The sequence below is a fragment of the Bos indicus x Bos taurus genome, unplaced genomic scaffold (assembly GCF_003369695.1).
Source record: "Bos indicus x Bos taurus breed Angus x Brahman F1 hybrid unplaced genomic scaffold, Bos_hybrid_MaternalHap_v2.0 tig00011858_arrow_arrow_obj, whole genome shotgun sequence".
NCBI lineage: Eukaryota > Metazoa > Chordata > Mammalia > Artiodactyla > Bovidae > Bos > Bos indicus x Bos taurus.
The window spans coordinates 21,394-40,219 of NW_020867968.1; the positions used below are offsets into that span (position 1 = coordinate 21,394).

Below are 18,826 nucleotides of genomic sequence, written 5' to 3' on the forward strand. Positions count from 1 at the left end.
TGATGATCTGTCTAGATTCCATATATATGCATTAATATAAAATATTTGTTTTTCTCTTTCTAACTTCACTCTGTATAATAAGCTCTAGGTTCATCCACCTTGTTAAAGAGACTCAAATGTGCTCCTTTTTTTGGACTGAATAATATTCCCTTGTATTAATATATATGTACTGCAGCTTTATCCATTCATCTATAGATGGACATCTAGGTTGCTTCCATGTCCTAACTATTGTAGTGTTTTAGTCACTCACTCCTGTCCAACTCTTTGTGAGCCCATGGACTGTAGTCCTCCAGGCTCCTCTGTGTATGGAATTCTCCAAAGAATATGGAAGTGCGTAGCCATTCCATTCTTCAGGGGATCTTCCCAACCCAGGGATTGAACCCCAGTCTCCTGCATTGCAGGTGGATGCTTAACTGTCTGAGCTACCAGGGAAGCTATTGCAAGTAGTGCTGCAATGAACACTGGGGTACATGTGTCTTTTTCATTTATGGTTTTCTAAGGGTATATGCCCAGTAGTGGGATTGTTGGCTCATATGGTAGTTTTATTCCTCGTTTCTTAAGGAATCTCCATACTGTTCTCCATAGTGACTGTATCAATTTACATTCCCACAGACAGTGCAAGAGTGTTCCCTTTTTGCCACACCCTCTCTAGCTTTTCTTGTTTGTAGATTTTCTGATGATGCCTATTCTCACCTTGTGAGGTGATACCTCACTGTAATTTTGATTTGCATGTCTCTAATAGTGAGTGATGTTGAGCATCTTTTCATGCGTTTATTATCCATTTGTGTGTTTTCTTTGGAGAAATGTCTGTTCAGGCATTCTGCCCACTTTTTGATTGGGTTGTTTGTTTTCTGGTATTGAGCTTCATGAGCTGCTTGCATATTTTGGAGATTAACCCTTTGTCAGTTGTTTCATTTGCGATTATTTTCTCCCATTCTGAGGGTTGTCTTTTCTATAAACTTTGTTTATAGTTTCCTTTGCTGTGCAATAGCTTTTAAGTTTAATTAGGTCCCGTTAGTTTATTTTTGTTTTTATTTCCATTACTCTAGAAGGTGAGTCACAGAGGATCTTGCTGAGATTTATGTCAAAGAGTGTTCTGCTTATGTTTTCCTCTAAGAGTTTTTATAGTTTCTGGTTTTACATTTAGGTTTGTAATCCATTTTTTGAGTTTATCTTTGTGTATGCTGTTAGGAAATGTTCTAATTTCATTCTTCGACACATAGCAGTGCAGTTTTCCCAGCATCGCTTATGATGAGACCATCTTTTCTCTATTGTATATTCTTGCCTCCTTTGTCAAATATAAGGTGTTGATGGGTGTGTGGGTTTATCTCTGGGCTTTCTATCCTATTCCCTTGGTGTATATTTCTGGTTTTGTGCCAGAACCATACTGTCTTGATAATTGTAGCTTTGTAGTCTGAAGTCAGGAAGGCTGATTACTCCATCTCCATTCCTCTTTCTCAAGATTGTTTTGGCTATTTGTGGTCTTAATGCATTTTTGACTTATGATATTTTCAAGTTACAATGGGTTTACCCAGATGCAGCCCTATGATAAGTTGGGGAGGTCTATAGACCTCTTTCTCTTACACCAATTCAATAAGATCACTACCATCTTTCACTCCTTTATCACCACTGTCAATGTTGTGCTCTCTGCTAGGTCGTTTCTATTAGGAAAACATCAGGCCATTATTTCTTATCTTCACATGGCTTCTCAGGTGGCTCAGATGGTAAAGAATCTGCCTGCAAGGCAGGAGACGTGGGTTCAATCCCTGGATTGGGAAGATCCCCTGGAGAAGAGAATGGCAACCCAATCCAATATTCTAGCCTGGAGAATTCCATGGATACAGGAGCTAGGTAGGCTACAGTCCATGGACTCACACAGAGTTGGACACGACTGAGCAACTAACACTTTCACAGTTTCATATGTAGATTACACTTTCAGCAACTGATAGCATTCTATATCTTTGCTCTTATTTGGGACAAATTTCTTTTAAAAATATACATATTCATTTATTTTTTATTTACTTGGCTGCACCAAGTCTTAGCAGCGGCATGCAGGATCTTTGACCTTTGTCGAGGCATGCATAATCCATAGCTGCAGCATGTGAACTCTTAGCTGTTGCCTATGGAATCTACTTCCCCGATCAGGGACTGGGCCCCCTGCCTTGGGAGTGTGAAGTCCTACCATGGAGCACCAGGGAAGTCTCAAGGCAAACTTCTTTTACAGATGTATGTAACATACATCTCTATGTGCAATATTGGAACATTAATATTTGAAGGTGTTGACTGAACCAGTATTCCTTATCTAAGACCATATTCCCCTAGGCTTTCTACTGACAACAAACTGGTATCAAAGGGAGCCCCAGACAACTTTCCTTCCATAGCCCCCTGTGCTCTCTGCCTGCTCTGCACCTCATTCACTGCCCCAACAAGGTCTCTCTCTCTGCTGTTCCTCAAACAAGCCACACTCACTGTTGCCTAGGGCTTTTTCAATGTCTGTTCCATTTTTCCAGGAATGTTCTTCCCTCAAATCTCCACTTGGACTACTCCTTCACCCCTTTGTAATTGTTGTTTCTAATCACTGTTTCCAATTTTTCTCCTCCTTCCTATTCTCATTTGAACACAGTCCAATCAGGGGTTGACCTCCACCACTCCACTGAAATTTCTGTCCTCAAGGTCATGACTAACTTCTACATTGTTCAGTCCAATGATCAATTCTTAATCCTTACTGGACCTATCAACAGCATTTGGCACAGCTCATGAGTCACTCCTCTTCAGTTTACTGTCTTCAGTTGGGTTCCAGGACCCTGTTCTCCTGGTTTCCTCTGACCTCTCTGGCTGCTTCTTCTCAGTTACCTTTACTGGTTCCTCTTCTCCTCCTGAACCTCTTAAAATGGGAGTGTGCCCAGGCTTGGTCCCTGTTCTTCTCATTTCTATCTACCCTCCCTTGGTGATACCTTCCAATTCAAACACTGTAAAACACTTTCTGTACTTACAACTCTTAAATTTAAGGCTGCAGATTGGATCTGTGTCACAACATACAGTCTAATATATCCAACTGCCTACTCAGCACCTCCACTCAGATGTCTAATAGACATCTCAAACTCAAAATGTTGCACATTGAATTCCTGATCTTTTTCCCCAGACCTGCTCCTCCTATAGCCATCTGCATCTCAACTGGTGGCAGTTCCATCAGTCCATATGTGAGAGGGAATCACAGCTGTGTGTTAAAGTTGCTCAGTTGTGTCTGGCTCTTTGTGACCCCATGGACTAAACAGCCCATGGAATTCTCCAGGACAGAATACTAGAGTGGGTAGCCATTCCCTTCTCCAGGGGATCTTCCAAACCCAGGGATCGAACCCAGGTCTCCCGCATTGCAGGTGGATTCTTTACCAGCTGAGCCACCAGGAAAGCCCAAGAATACTGCAGTGCGTATCCTTAACCTTCTCCAGCGGATCTTCCCAACCCAGGAATTGAACTATAGTCTCCTGCACTGCAGGAGGATTCTTTACCAGCTGAGCTACCAGGGAAGCCCAGTCCATAGAGTCAGGCCAGAAATCTTGCCATTATCTTCAATTCCTCCCTTTCTCTCCCACTGTACATATAGTGAAGTCGCTCAGTCGTGTCTGACTCTTTGTAACCCCGTGGACTGTAGCCTACCACGCTCCTCGGTCCATGGGATTTTTCCAGGCAAGAGAACTGGAGTGGGTTGCCATTTCCTTCTTCAGAGGATCTTCCCAACCCAGGGATCGAACCTGGGTGTCCCTCATTGTAGGCAGACGCTTTGCCATCTGAGCCACCACGGAAGTCCTGGGGAAGTCACTGTACATATAACTCATCAGGAAATCATTTGGGTTCTTACTCAATGTATGCAAAATCCAATCCTTCTCACATCCCCAATGCTACATATGAGGCCAAATTTGCCATTATTTCTCACCTGAATAACTGAAATAGCCTTCTAACAGATCTCTCTGTTTTTATCCTTGATCCTCTGTGGTGTATACTCTGGGCAAAAATTAAGTGATAATTTTTAAATATAAATGAAATCCTTGTACTTCTCTGCTCAAAACCTGAAAAAGATAGTGAATTCCACTGAGTGAGAGTCAAAATCCCTACAAACCCCTACATTTTCTGGTTCTCCATTATATCTCTGACTGCTCCACCTGCTCTCTTCCCCACTTACTCTGTCTAATCTGTGGCCTCCTTCAGTTCAGTTCAGTTCGGTCGCTCAGCCGTGTCCAACTCTTTGCGACCCCATGAATCGCAGCACGCCAGGCCTCCCTGTCCATGACCAATTCCCGGAGTTGCCTTGGAAACGAACAGAGATAATTCTGTCGTTTTTGAGATGGCATCCAAGTACTGCATTTCGGACTCTTTTGTTGACCATGATGGCTACTCCATTTCTTCTAAGGGATTTCTACCCATAGTAGTAGATATAATGGTCATCTGAGTTAAAGTCACCCATTCCAGCCCTAGATTCCTAGAATGTCGACGTTCACTCTTGCCATCTCCTGTTTGACTACTTCCAATTTGCCTTGATTCATGGACCTGACATTCCAGGTTCCTATGCAATATTGCTCTTTACAGCATCGGACCTTGCTTCTATCACCAGTCACATCCACAACTGGGTATTGTTTTTGCTTTGGCTCCATCCCTTCATTCTTTCTGGAGTTATTTCTCCACTGATCTGCAGTAGCATATTGGGCACCTACTGACTTGGAGAGTTCCTCTTTCAGTATCCTATCATTTTGCCTTTTCATACTGTTCATGTGGCCTCCTTACTGTCCCTTAAAAATGCCAGGCTCACTATTGCCATGGAACCTTTGCAATGTCCCTCTAGAAGGAGTGCTCTTTTCCATGTTATCCATTTATTTAAACCCTTTCACCTACATTAAGGCTCAAATCTCACCATTTCAATGAAGCCTATCTGAACTAGCCTATTTCATACTGCAACTTGCACAGCCCTACTCTATCTGCCTTCCCCTGCTCTGTTTTCTCTAACACAATATATAGCTTATTTACTTACTGTGTATATTGATTTATTTCAGTCTTCCTCCTTGCGGATGTAAAGTCCATAAGGGCAGAGATCTGTTTTGTTCACTGATTCTAAGTACCTAGATTTGCACACAAAACGACATTTTTAAAATGAATTTTCTCATAATTTTTGTATTACAGTAAGTTATATCACACTGAGTAATTGTCCAAAACTTGATTTTTTTCACCCAACATTATGATTTTTAGATTTGTCCGTGTTCATCTATAACATATACACATCCATTTTAACTGGTATATAAATGCCCTTTTATGAATAGTTTCCTTAGGCATGCCATTCTTGTAGACATCTTTGAGTTGCTTCTCTTTTTGTTGCTATTACAAAGAATGCTGCAATGAATACTCTTGTCATAGCCTTTCATTACTCTATAAATATGTTTCCTAGAGCTGGAATTGCTAAATGACAGTGTATATGCATCTTCAACCTCACTGTGTGAGCATGCTCAGTTGCTTCAGTCATATTTGACTCTTTGGACTGTAGCACACCAGGCTCCTCTGTCCATAAGATTCTCCAGGCAAGAATACTGGAGTGGGTTGCCATGCCCTCCGCCAGGGATCTTCCTGACCCAAGGATCGAATCTGTGTCTCTTATGCCTCTTGAATTGGCAGGTGGGTTCTTTACCACTGGCAGCACCTGGAAAGCCCATTCAACCTCACTAGACACTGCCAAATAGTAATTACATCAATTTACACACACATATCAGCTATAGAAGAGTACCCATTTCCCCCACGTTCTTGGAGATAATTATTTTTAAATTTCTTTTTTTACCAATTTAATAGGTGAAAATGAGCATCTCCCTAGTGTTGAACCTGCCTTTCCCAGATTATGTCATGGGTGTGCATCTCTTTATAGGTTTTTCTGAACACACATATTTCTTTTCCTCTTCTGTGAATTATCTGTTGATGTCCTTTGTCCATTTTTTCTGTTGTCTTCTTTTTTTAAAAAAATTATCTTATTTATTTATTTATTTGGAGGACTGCACTGGGGTTTAGTTGCTGCACACATCCTTTTCTCTAGTAATGGCAAGCAGGGGCTACTCTCTAGTTGCAGTCCATGGGTTTCTCATTATATTGGGTTCTCTTGTGCAGCACAGGCTCTAGGGCACAGGGGCTCCAGTTCCCAGGCTTTAGAGCACAGTCTCAATAGTTGTGGCAAAGTTGCTCGGCAGCATGTGGGATCCTCCGGGACTAGGCATGGAAATCGTATCTCCTCTATTGCAGGCAGATTCTTTACCACTGAGCCACCAGGGAATCCCCTGCTTGTCTTCTTAATATTGCTTCTCATGGGTGCTTTACATATTTTATATTCTGATTATTGGTCTGTAACATATTTTGCAAAATTTCTCTGTATTCCAAAAAGATCTTTACTGCATTCCTCTTTCGTTGGTTTGGTTTATAAACCATTTTTATTTGGTTTACAATAAGTGTAACTGAAATAAACCTGTTTGAGGAAAGAACGACTTTTGGTACACATGCAACACTACTGGTGAGAAAGTTTTCTATCAGGCAGGTAAGTATAACACGCATACAGAAAAAGGCCATACCTTAATTGTACATCTTGATGAATGTTCACAAAATGAAGACACCCATAAAACCAGTCCCCAGATCAAGACCATTCTTTATCCATCAATTATGCATCTGTTCTCCACTCTTTGGCAGTGCAACATCCTTGATAAATCAATTTTCTGTATATGCCTTTTCCAATTTTGTAATCAATTTTCAACTTCCACAAAAAAATGGGCTTGTTAATATTAATCTTTTTATTGGAGTGTTACTAGACTTATGGATTAATTTGTGGTGATTTGCTAACTTGTAGGGGGCTTCCCAGGTGGTGCTAGTGGTGAAGAATACGCCTTCCAATGCAGGAGATGCAAGGGATGAGGGTTTGATCCCTGTGTTTGATCCATGGGCTGGGAAGATCCCCTGGAGAAGGAAATGACAACCCGCTCCAATATTCTTGCCTGGAAAATCTCGTAGACTGAGGAGCTACAGTGGGCTACAGTCCATGGGATCCCAAAAAGTTGGGCATGACTGAAGGGACTGAGCACACATGCAAAATGTAAAACGTTAAATTTTAAATATTTAAATTTAAATCCATAAATACAGAAGCATTTTAAATAATTTGTAAGTATCCCATTTCTATTCCTGTTCCATCTTTGGAGGATGTGGGTTTGCTATTTTTACTTTTTCTCATGGACTTTGATGAGTACTGTAGGTAATAGCAGGTCAGTTCTGGAGAATCCCATGGATTGAAGAGCCTGGCGGGCTACAGTCAATGGGATCACAAAGAATCTGACAGGACTGAAGTGACCGGGCATGGACGCACACATATATGTCCTATGATTTTGAGGAGCAGTCTGCTGAACACATCAGAGAGTTCCTGCTCAAGCTGTGTGCTTGTGTGTGCTAAGTCGCTTCAGTCGACTTGGACTGTTGGCAACCCTATGGACTGTAGCCCGCCAGGCTCCTCTGTCTGTAGGATTGTCCAGGCAAGAATAGTGGAGTGGGTTGTCATTTCATCCTCCAGGGGATCTTCCTGACCCAGGGATAGACTCTGCCTCTCTTATGTCTCCTGCACTGGGAGGCAGGTTCTTTACCACTACCGATACCTGGGAAGCAGCGCTCAAGCTACAGTGGCTCAGAAAAGGAAAAATAAGATTCTGTGGGGGTGTAAAATGGCCGCCAAGTGGCCAGAGTCACTCTGATGGCAGCAAGCACTTGAGTTATGGAGGTCAGTCAGACCCTCTCAGGAATCCCAAACTAGTTTTCTTTCTTTTTGTCCAATTTAGGTGACTTTCTGGACATCTTTTGAAAGTTCACAAGTGGCCATAAATCAGCTAAAGCAAATGGATGATCTTTTTCCTCCATGGCATGCTTGCTAAGTTGCTTCAGCCCTGTCCAACTCTTTGCGACCCTATAGATGGTAGCATGCCATCTGTCCATGGATTTTCTGGACATGGATTCTGTTCATGGTTCCTCCGTCCATGGATTCTCCAGGCAAGAATACTGGAGTGGGTTGCAGTGCCCTCCTCCAGGTGATAGTGTGTGTGTAGTTGTCATTTTATCACACGTATTGATTCATTAAACCCCTACAGTCAAGATAGGTACATTTCCATCATCACAAAGGTCTCCCTCCTCCTACCCCCGTAGAGTCACACATGGTATTCTGGTCCCTCAATTCACCTCTGAGCATCAGCAGTCATGAATCTCTTCTCCATCTCTATAATTTTCTCATTACGAGAAGGTTATATGAATGGCAACCTACAGTTTGTAAACTTTTCTTTGGTAATTTGTTATGTACTAAATTGTGTCTCTCCCAGAGGTCTGTTGAATTCCTGACCCCCAGGACCTCTGAATGTGACCTGATTTGGAAATGGAGTTGTTACAGCTGTAAGTGGTTCCAGTGAGGTCATATTGGAATAGAGAAGACCCTTATCCAGTATGACCATTGTCCTGACAAGAAGAGAAGAGACACAGAAACCCAGGGGAGTATGCCCTGTGATGAGGGAGACAGAGATGGAAGTGCTTTAGCTCCAGGTCATGGAACCCCAAGGACTGCCATCAACCACCAGAACCCAGGCAGCACAAAGGGAGGAGTCCCCCATCCAGGTTTCAGAGGGAGCAGGGCCCCTGAAGCCATGACTTCAGACTCCTTGTCACCAGATTGTGAGACAATACATTTCTGTTGTTTAAACCACCCAGATCCTGATACTTTGTTGTGGCAGGCCTAGAAAACTAATACAATAACCTTTCTGTTTGAAGAACTTCCTTTAACCAACGCTAGTGACAAATTATCTTAGCTTCTCTTTATCTGATCACTTTTTTTCTCTCTTTCAATCCTGAAGGAGAGTTTCGTAAGGTATGGAATTCGTGGATTAAAATTCTTTTCTTTCAGCACTTGAAAAATATTCTGGCACTTCTCCAAGGTTTAGATGAGAAATCTGTCTTCATTCAGACTGATGGTAGGTACTGTTGCCCTTTTCCTTTGGTTGCTTTCAAAGTTTTTTCTTTATTTTTAGTTTTCCAGAATTGAATTATAATGGGTCTTGATTTGGATTGATTTATTTGTTTGTGGTTTGCTTTGCTTCTTAGATCTTTAGGCTTATCCTTTCACCAAATTTGGGGGAATTTCAGGCCTTATTTCTTCAGATACTCTTTCTCTTTTCTTTTCACCATCTGGGATTGTAATGATCCTTTTTTTTTTTTTTTTTTAAATTTTCCTACAGATTGCTAAGGTTCTGTTCAGCTTTTTTTTTTAGGGTGGGGGCCTGTTTTCTCTCTGTTGTTCACTTTGGGTGAATTCTATTCATATTCCTCAAGTTCATTGATTCTTTCCTCTGTCATTTCCACTATATTGTTGACCCCATCCACTGAGTTTTTAAAAGTTTCTGTGATTATATTTTTCAGTTATAAAAGTTCCATTTAGTTCTATGATATAATTATAACATCTGGGTTTTGTTTGTTTTGCTGAGATTTTCTGTTTTGACATTTGTTTCAAGAGGATTTGTACTTGATTGTTGAAACTTTTTTTACAATGACTTGTATTCACTCAGGCTGCTATAACAAAAATCTATAGACTGCGTGACTTTTAAATAAGACACATATTTCTCACAGTTCTGAAGTCTGGAAGTCCAAAATCAAGGTGTTGGGAGATTTTGTGCTTTGTAAGGGCCTTCTTCTTGGCTTGCTGATAGCTGCCTTCTTACTTTTTGGTGTTTTTTTGTTTTTTTTTTTTTTTCCTAAGGTCACTAATCCCATCATGGGGTTCCACCTTCAAGACCTCATCTCAACACTCCTGTGCAGGACTGCTTCCATGAGAACAGAATGATGTCTGCATTTGTATCTCAGAAAATAGGCTACTCCCTATCTGCTGCTGCTAAGTCGCTTCAGTCGTGTCCGACTCTGCGACCCCATAGATGGCAGCCCACCAAGCTCCGCTGTCCCTGGGATTCTCCAAGCAAGAACACTGGAGTAGGTTGCCATTTCCTTTTCCAATGCATGAAAGTGAAAAGTGACAGTGAAGTCACTCAGTTGTGTCCAACTCTTCCCGATCCCATGCACTGCAGCCTACAAGGCTCCTCCATCCATGAGATTGTCCAGGCAAGAGTACTGGAATGGGTTGCCATTGCCTTCTCCGCTACTCCCTAGAGTAGTGACTAAAAAACACTGCAGGGATGCAGTTCAGTGTTTAGAAGACTGTTGAATTAATGGAGTATTAAAAAGACGCTCAGAATTTCAGTGTTTGTTTAAAAAGGGAAAATGGGTATTTTGGGATACGTTTATTTTCAGTATTAGTTATGCATTTGTTAGTGTATAACATTTTCTGAGTCCTGCCTGTACAACACAAAAGGATGGCATGTACTCAACCTTTTCACTCCTTAATTAAATTACACTCAGGCAGCATTGAGTGTGGCTTCCCAGGTGGCACTAGTGGTAAAGAACCTGCCTTCCAATGCAGGAGATGTAAGAGACATGGGTTCAATCCCTGGGCTGGGAAGATCCCCTGGAGGAGGAAATGGCAACCCACTCCAGTATTCTTGCTTGGAAAATCCCATGGACAGAGGAGCCTGGCAGGCTACAGTCCATGGGATAGCAAAGAGTCAGACACAACTGAGCGACTAACTCTACTCTCTAATCTCTTTCCTACATGGCCTGCTTGCTAAGTCGCTTCAGCCCTGTCTGACTCTTTGCAACCCTATGGGCGGTAGCATGCCGGGTTCCTCTGTCCATGGGTTCCCCAGGCAAGAATACTGGAGTGGGTTGCCGTGCCGTCCTCCAGGTGATCTTCCCGACCCAGGGATCGAACTCACGTCTCTTACATATCCTGCACTGGCAGGCAAGATCTTTAACACTAGCGCCACCTGGGAAGCCCTTTCCTACATGCCACATAGTTCAGAGTTTCTGGCGGAGGTCACAGAAAGTTTAAAGATTCCTGCTGTGATTGATCCACAGGGGGCCAACGGGGGAGGGGCATTCAGTGACACATGACATGGGGTGTCAGAGCGACTGGCCTCCATGACTTGCATTTTATCCAATCATATATGGACCTTGCCGTGACATCAGGGCAGGCTGGGCTTATAAAGCCAGGCACCAGCCCTCAGAAGCCACCCTGTACTTTCCTCTGAGCTGTGGGGAAAGTGAGTCTGAAATGCATGAGCCATCGTCTAAGCTGTCTGAGGAAGACCTGGGCAATGAAGGAACTGAGGTCTGCGAAGCTGAGCCCTTCGAAACGGAGCCAAGGAAGGCAAAGAAGACACCAAAGGGCCGCTGCAGCTGCAGCCGCAGCAGCCATCACAGTCGCTGCCCGAACATTGAGAGCTTCGCCACCTATTTCCCCAGGGTGCTGAAGCAAGTCCACATGGGCTTGAGTCTCTCACAGGAGGCCGTGAACCTCATGAATTCCTTCGTGATGGATATGTTCGAGCACATTGCCGAAGAGGCTGGGCACCTGGCCCGCAACAACAAGCGCCACACCATCACTCCAGAGAGATCCAGACCTCTGTGCACTTGCTGCTGCCTGGGGAGATGGGCAAGCATGCCGTGTCAGAGGCCACCAACGTGGTCATCAAATATACCTCCAGCAGATAGGCTGACACCTGACCACCGGAACTTTGCAAACCAAAGGCTCTTTTCAGAGCCACTCACTCGGCAGGAAAAGACCTGTAGCACTGAACAGTCACATGCACTCTGGGTTCTCGCCCTGTGCCCTACTGTCCATGGTTAAAACATTTCTACCCTGAGGAAAGCATTATAAACCTCATCATTATGTGTCTGTAGTGTCAATCGTTCTGTGGAAAATCATGAACTTTTCTTAATCATATTGCATCTCCTCACTTTCCTAAAAGGCCATTTCTATCTGTGGTTTCTCTGTCAGCCACTTTAGGGATCTTTATGGTCAAAATTTTTTCCATGAAAGTTTCATTGACCTTTCAGATATTTTTATGTTCGATATAGGAATCCATAAAATGCAGTAGCAGACATAAATGCCTTCCCAGGTGGCGCTAGTGGTAAAGAACCTCGCTGCCAGTGCAGGTAGATGTAGGAGAGGTAGGTTTGATCCCTGGGTCTGGAAGATCCCCTGGAGAAGGGCATGGCAACACACTCCAGTATTGCCTGGAGAATCACATGGACAGAGGAACCTGGTGGGCTGTGGTCCATAGGGTCACAAAGAGTCAGACATGACTTACCATCCATTTACACAGCAGATATAAAAATCATAATTACCCATTCCTACTCTTTCAACATATCTGAAATCTGGATTCACTTAAAAACATAAAATAGGACCCCACTGCAGTGTAAAATTTGAAAATCTAATGTTCTGGAATCAAGCAATATACCTTCTGAAATTAGTGTTCTACCTAGTTCATATTTATCTCCTCTTTTTTTTCTTTTCTTTTCCTTTTTTTTTTTTTTTACAGCCTGTAACTTTTTGGGGTTTATGCAAAAGTCTTGGCTTAAGTGCAGTTTTGCCCAAATGATGAGATCATTGAAGGACAGAAGCTGTAGCCACAGTCTCCATAGTAACAGCCAATGGGACTGGTAACTCAGTAAGCCAAATGATAGGACCAAAGTGTGGTGGGGGACCAGCGATGAGCCAATAACAGCTTTCCTGTGATTTTCACCTTGGAGATTGATTAGGAAGGAGTTGTGATGGTTTTCTTGTTGATTTTCTGTTCAAGTGGTTGCTTTTAACCATGGTGATTTAAGTACAGGCATCCAGATCTGGTAGTGGGACATGTCTCTAGTTCCTTGCATCAAAGTAAGAGAAGGATGTTCAGCAACTCAGAATTCAGAGGACTCCTTCTTCTAACTCTAGCAATTTGAGTGTTAATGCTTATAATAATATTTATTAAATTTAATGTCCATTGTGTTTCTTGGTGCATTGACCTGTTCTTTTGTTTTTCTGTAGGTATGTAGGTGACTTTCAGTGTAGTTGGTGATTTTACGATGCCTTTTTTTCCCATTAATTTCTAGCTTACTACAACATTGAAGAGAGAATGCACTACATGATTTCAGTCTTTTGTAATTTTCTATGATTTTCATTAGAATTCATCATATTTTTTTCAATATATATCAATATATTTCATCATATTTTTTTAATTTAAATTTATTTATTTTAATTAGAGGCTAATTACTTTACAATATTGCATTGGTTTTGCCATACATCAACATGAATCTTCCACGGGTATACACGTGTTCCCAATCCTATTTCATCACATTTTAAACTATACTTTCTTCAATTCTTAGTCAGAATATACTGTAGAGCAAAGGGAACTATAGCAATTCTTTTTTTCAGCAACTTTGAACAGTTTAATATATAAAATTATTGAACACTGTGTTGTAAACCTGAACTAATATAATATTGTAACTCAGCTAAACTTAAATAAAAATTTTCAAAATTAAAAAAAATTCTCAGTACTCCTGGATTTGGATGTAGAAACCTGTGAATGATGTCAGTATCAGCCAAACGAGGAGAGAAAACTAGAGAAAATGGAGAATTCTAGCCTTTTCTTGAGCCCAGATTTAGTGCTTCATTAGATCAGTCAGACATGATAGAGTTCTATAATGTCTAAATTATTGTTCTAGTAATTTCATTTCCCATTTTGTTCTCATTCTCCCATAACTGTATTATGGAATTCTTCAGAAGTATTTTATGTGTGATATGCAATAGATAAAGTGAAGAAACAGATACACCCATCCACTACCTCTATTATACTTATCACACATATGCCAGATTAAGCATGCAAGTAATTTTATAAACGGGGATTGATATATAGTACAGGAATGGCAAAACGAACTTTTCACAAAGATTTAACTTTTCTAGTTCCCTGGTTTCTGAACTTCTATTAAACATTCATACAGATGTTTCGAATCAATGTTTTTCTAGCAGAGAGTCAGTTGCTCTTTAAAACACAAGCTTCCATGGCCTGCAATTTTACATCCATTAGAGACTGTCCAGCGAGAGCAGCTCAATCTTCTATCTCCACTGGTACAACTTGCAATGGTCAGCTGGCAAGCTGTGAGCCACAGCCGTTGACTGAAAGTGTGTTTGAGGGACCAGGGCTGAACAGATATAGTTTTTGCTATGAAATTCAGCCTGAAGATTAAGGGAGAAGGAACTGTGATAGTTTGCCAGTTCTTTTTTGGTTCCATATTTCTTTTTAATCATGGGGGTAAAATAGGAACTCAGATCAGGTCATATCTTCAGCCTCTTGCATCAATTTAGAAAATGATTATTACTAATATAAACTCGAAGATATCTCCTTTTACCTCAAGACGTTTGAATGTGAAGTTCATGTTAAGGGTCATATATTTTCTATTGTGGTTTTTTCTTGGCCCTTGAAAAATTGTATTTGATTTTTACTTAAGTCCTTTTTCTATGGTGTATTGATGGATGTTAAAGAAATGGATTTCCTATTACTTTTTGTTTTAAACTGATTTCTAATTTAGTACATCTGCAGAGAGAGAACATTCTGTGGGATTTCAATCCTTTGTAATATTTTGATTTGCTTTAGATCACTGACTTCTGCCTCACTGAATACAATAAAGTCTTTGTGTGGAGCATAACAAACTGTGGAAAATACTTAAAGTGATGGAAACATCATCCCACATTACCTGTCACCTAAGGAGCCTTATGCAGGTCAAGAGGCAAGAGTCAGAACCAGATATGGAACAATGGAGTGATTCCAAATTGGGAAATGAGTACGTCAAGTCAGTGTATTGTCACCCTGCTTATTTAAATTCTATGCAGAGAACATCATGTGAAATGTTGGAGTGGATGAAGCACAAGCTGGAATCAAGATTTCTGAGGAAATATAAACAACCTGACCTATGCAGATGACACCACCCTAATGGCAGCAAGTGAGGAGGAATTAAAGAGCCTCTTGATGAAGTTGAAAGAGGAGAGTGAAAAAGCAACCTTAAAACTTAACATTAAAAATGAAGATCATGGCATCTGGTCCCAACACTTCATGGCAAATAGATGGGGAAAAAGTGGAAACAGTGACAGACTTTATTTTCTTGGGCTCCAAAACCACTGTGGATGGTGACTGCAGGCATGAAATTTAAAGTTGCATGCTCCCTGGAAGAAAAGCTATGACAAAGCTAGACAGTGTAGTAAAAAGCAGAGGCATCACTTTGACAACAAAGGTCCATCCAGACAAAGCTATTGTTTTTTCCAGTAGTCCTGTATGGATGTGACAGTTGGACCATAAAGAACGCTGAGTGCCGAAGAATTGATGCTTTTGAACTGTGGTCTTGGAAAAGATTCTTGCAACTCACTTGGACAGCAAAGAGATCAAACCAGTCAATGTTTAAGGAAATCCACCCTGAATATTCATTGGAAGGATGGATGCTGAAGCTGAAGCTCCAATACTTTGGCTACCCGATGAGAAGAGCTGAGTCATTGGAAAAGACCCTGATGCTGGGAAAGATTGAGTGCAGGAGGAGAAGGGAGCAAAAAAGGATGAGGTGGTTGGATGGCATCACCGATCTAACAGACATGATTTTGAGCAAACTCCGGGAGATAGTGAAGGACAGCGAAGCCTGGTATGCTGCAGTTCATGGAGTCACAAAGAGTCGGACATGACTGAGAGACTGAACGACAACGGCAACATAGAGGTGAGACAGAGGGTATCAGGTGTGATTATTTTCTTGGTAACATAGAGGGTATCAAGAGAGATTATCTTCTGGCCCTTTCCTTCTTTGCTTGCTTCGTTGTGTGTTTCTAATCATGGTGATTTTAAAATATCATATTAGTTATCTGAAACTGATGTATGAAATGCCAGAAATCAGCATACTGAACAGTACGTACTTAATGTCTCACACTTTTGGAGGCCAGAAATCCCACTGAAGGTGTCAGCTGGTTTGGTTCCTTCAGAGTGATGTGAAGGAAGCCTCTGTTCCAGTCCTCTCTCCTTGGCTTGTGGAGATGGCAGTGACCCTTCCATATCTGCTCACAGTTTCCTCCCTATATGAAGGTTTCTGTGTCCATATTTCCCATTTTTATGTGGATACAGGTCATTTTGGATTAGAGGGCATCATAATGAACCCAGTTGAACTTGATTCCTCCAGGATAAATCCTGTCTCTGTAAACACGTATTACGTGTCAGTTACTAGGGTTTAGTACATCAGCACAGATGTATTAGGGAAAGGAATTCAACCCAGAGAAGACAAGACTTTTGAGTTTAGGTGGGCATAGCTGTTGAATTTTCCATTGTATTGAAACCAATTTTTTTTCACAGATAAATGCTGGTATGATATTTACTAGGTGGTATAGTTACAATTTTTTAATTCTTCAAACATATACACGTAGAATATTGAGGGAAAGTCTTACTTATACAGAAATTTTTGATGAATGAGGGTATCCAAATCCCTGTGCAATTTGGCAAATATTGAATTTTTGATAATCACATGTCATTTATCGATGGATGCATTATAAGTTACGTCAGAACTTAGTGCATTAAGGGAGCGATTATTTATGATTTCTTATGTATCTATGTGCAAGGTGAATGCTTCTGTTGCTGTGTCTAGTAAGTGTCAGGATTTTTTTGGAGCTCCCTCTGTTTTGCATAGTCCCTTGTGCACTTTATATAACATTGCTTCAAAATTAATACTGTATAAGACACTTCTCTGCATTCTAAAATGGCTGCTTGATAATCAGGAATGGTGTGTACATACTCATATAACAATAATAATAAAAATAAAGAGAACATTGGTGAGCACTTAAGGGAAAAAATAAAGTCACTCCTCTCATGTAATTTTCTCAACTATTTCAATAGTGAATAATTTTATTCAGTTTATAAAAGTTTCTGATTTTCCCCTCTATCTGAAGAGAGAAGTTACTATTTCATTTCAGTCCTTATAAATTCATTCTGGTTTATTTTTTTTAATTAATATATTTATTTTACTTTTTTAAAATGTATTTATTTTAACTGGAGGCTAATTACTTTACAATATTGTAGTGGTTTTTGCCATACACTGACATGAATCAGCCATGGGTGTACATGTGTTCCCCATCCTGAACCCCCCTCCCACCTCCCTCCCTATCCCCTGCTCTGGGTCATCCCAGTGCACCAGCCCTGAGCACCCTGTCTCATGCATCGAACCTGGACTGGCGATCTGTTTCACATATGATAATATACATGTTTCAATGCTAGTCTCTCAGATCATCCCACCCTTGCCTTCTCCCACAGAGTCCAAAAGACTGTTCTATACATCTGTGTCTCTTTTGCTGTCTCGCATATGGGTTATCATTACCATCTTTCTAAATTCCATACATATGTGTTAGTATACTGTATTGGTGTTTTTCATCCTGACTTACTTCACTCTGTATAATCGGCTCCAGTTTCATCCACCTCATTAGAACTGATTCAAAATGCATTCTTTTTAATGGTTGATTAATATTCCATTGGGTATATGTACCACAGCTTTCTTATCCATTCATCTGCCGATGGACATCTAGGTTGTTTCCATGTCCTGGGTATTGTAAACAGTGCTGCGATGAACATTTGGGTACACGTGTCTCTTTCTGGTTTCCTCGGTGTGTATGCCCAGCGGTGGGATTGCTGAGTCATATGGCAGTCCTATTTCCAGTTTTTTAAAGAATCTCCACACTGTTCTCCATAGTGGCTGTACTCGTTTGCGTTCCCACCAACCGTGTAAGAGGGTTCCCTTTTCTCCACACCCTCTCTAGCATTTATTCTTTGTAGGTATTTTGATAGCAGCCATTCTGACCGGTGTGAAATGGTACCTCATTTTGGTTTTGATTTGCATTTCTCTGACAATGAGTGATGTTGAGCATCTTTTCATGTGTTTGTTAGCCATCTGTATGTCTTCTTTGGAGATATTTCTGTTTAGTTCTTTGGCCCAGTTTTTTATTGGATCATTTATTTTTCTGGAATTGAGCTGCAGGAGCTGCTTCCATACTTTTGAGATTAATTCTTTGTCAGTTGCTTCATTTGCTATTTTTTCCTCCCATTCTGAAGGCTGTCTTTTCACCCTGCTTATAGTTTCCTTCGTTGTGCAAAAGGTTTTAAGTTTAATTAGGTCCCATTTGTTTATTTCTCCTTTTATTTCCATTACTCTGGGAGGTGGGTCATAGAGGATCCTGCTGTGATTTATGTCGGAGAGTGTTTTGCCTATGTTTTCCTCTAGGAGTTTTATAGTTTCTGGTCTTACATTTAGATCTTTAATCCATTTTGAGTTTATTTCTGTGTATGGTGATAGGAAGTGTTGTAGTTTCATTCTTTCACAAGTGGTTCACTAGTATTCCCAGTATCACTTGTTACAGAGATTGTCTTTTTTCCATTGTATTTTCTTGCTTCCTCTCAAAGAGGTAGGTGCGTGGATTTATCTCTGGGCTTTCTAGTTTGTTCCACTGATCTATATTTCTGTCTTTGTGCAAGTACCATACTGTCTTGATGACTGTAGCTTTGTAGTGTTTCCTGAAGTGAGGCAGGTTGATTCCTCCAGTTCCATTCTTCTTTCTCAAGACTGCTTTGGTTATTCGAGGTTTTTTGTATTTCCATACAAATTGGGAAATTATTTGTTCTAATAGTCTGAAAAATACTGTTGGTCACTTGAGAGGGATTGCAGAGAAGGCAATGGCACCCGACTCCAGTACTCTTGCCTGGAAAATCCCATGAGTGGAGGAGCCTGGAAGGCTGCAGTCCATGGGGTCGTGAAGAGTCAGACACAACTGAGCCACTTCACTTTCACTTTTCACTTTCATGCACTGGAGAAGGCAATGGCACCCCACTCCAGTGTTCTTGCCTGG

General features: G+C 41.1%; 1 pseudogene; it reads left to right on the plus strand.

The window, feature by feature from the left end:
• The first annotated feature begins 11,197 nt into the window (after positions 1-11,197).
• LOC113889362 lies at positions 11,198-11,637 on the plus strand (annotated as a pseudogene).
• Positions 11,638-18,826: the final 7,189 nt, after the last annotated feature.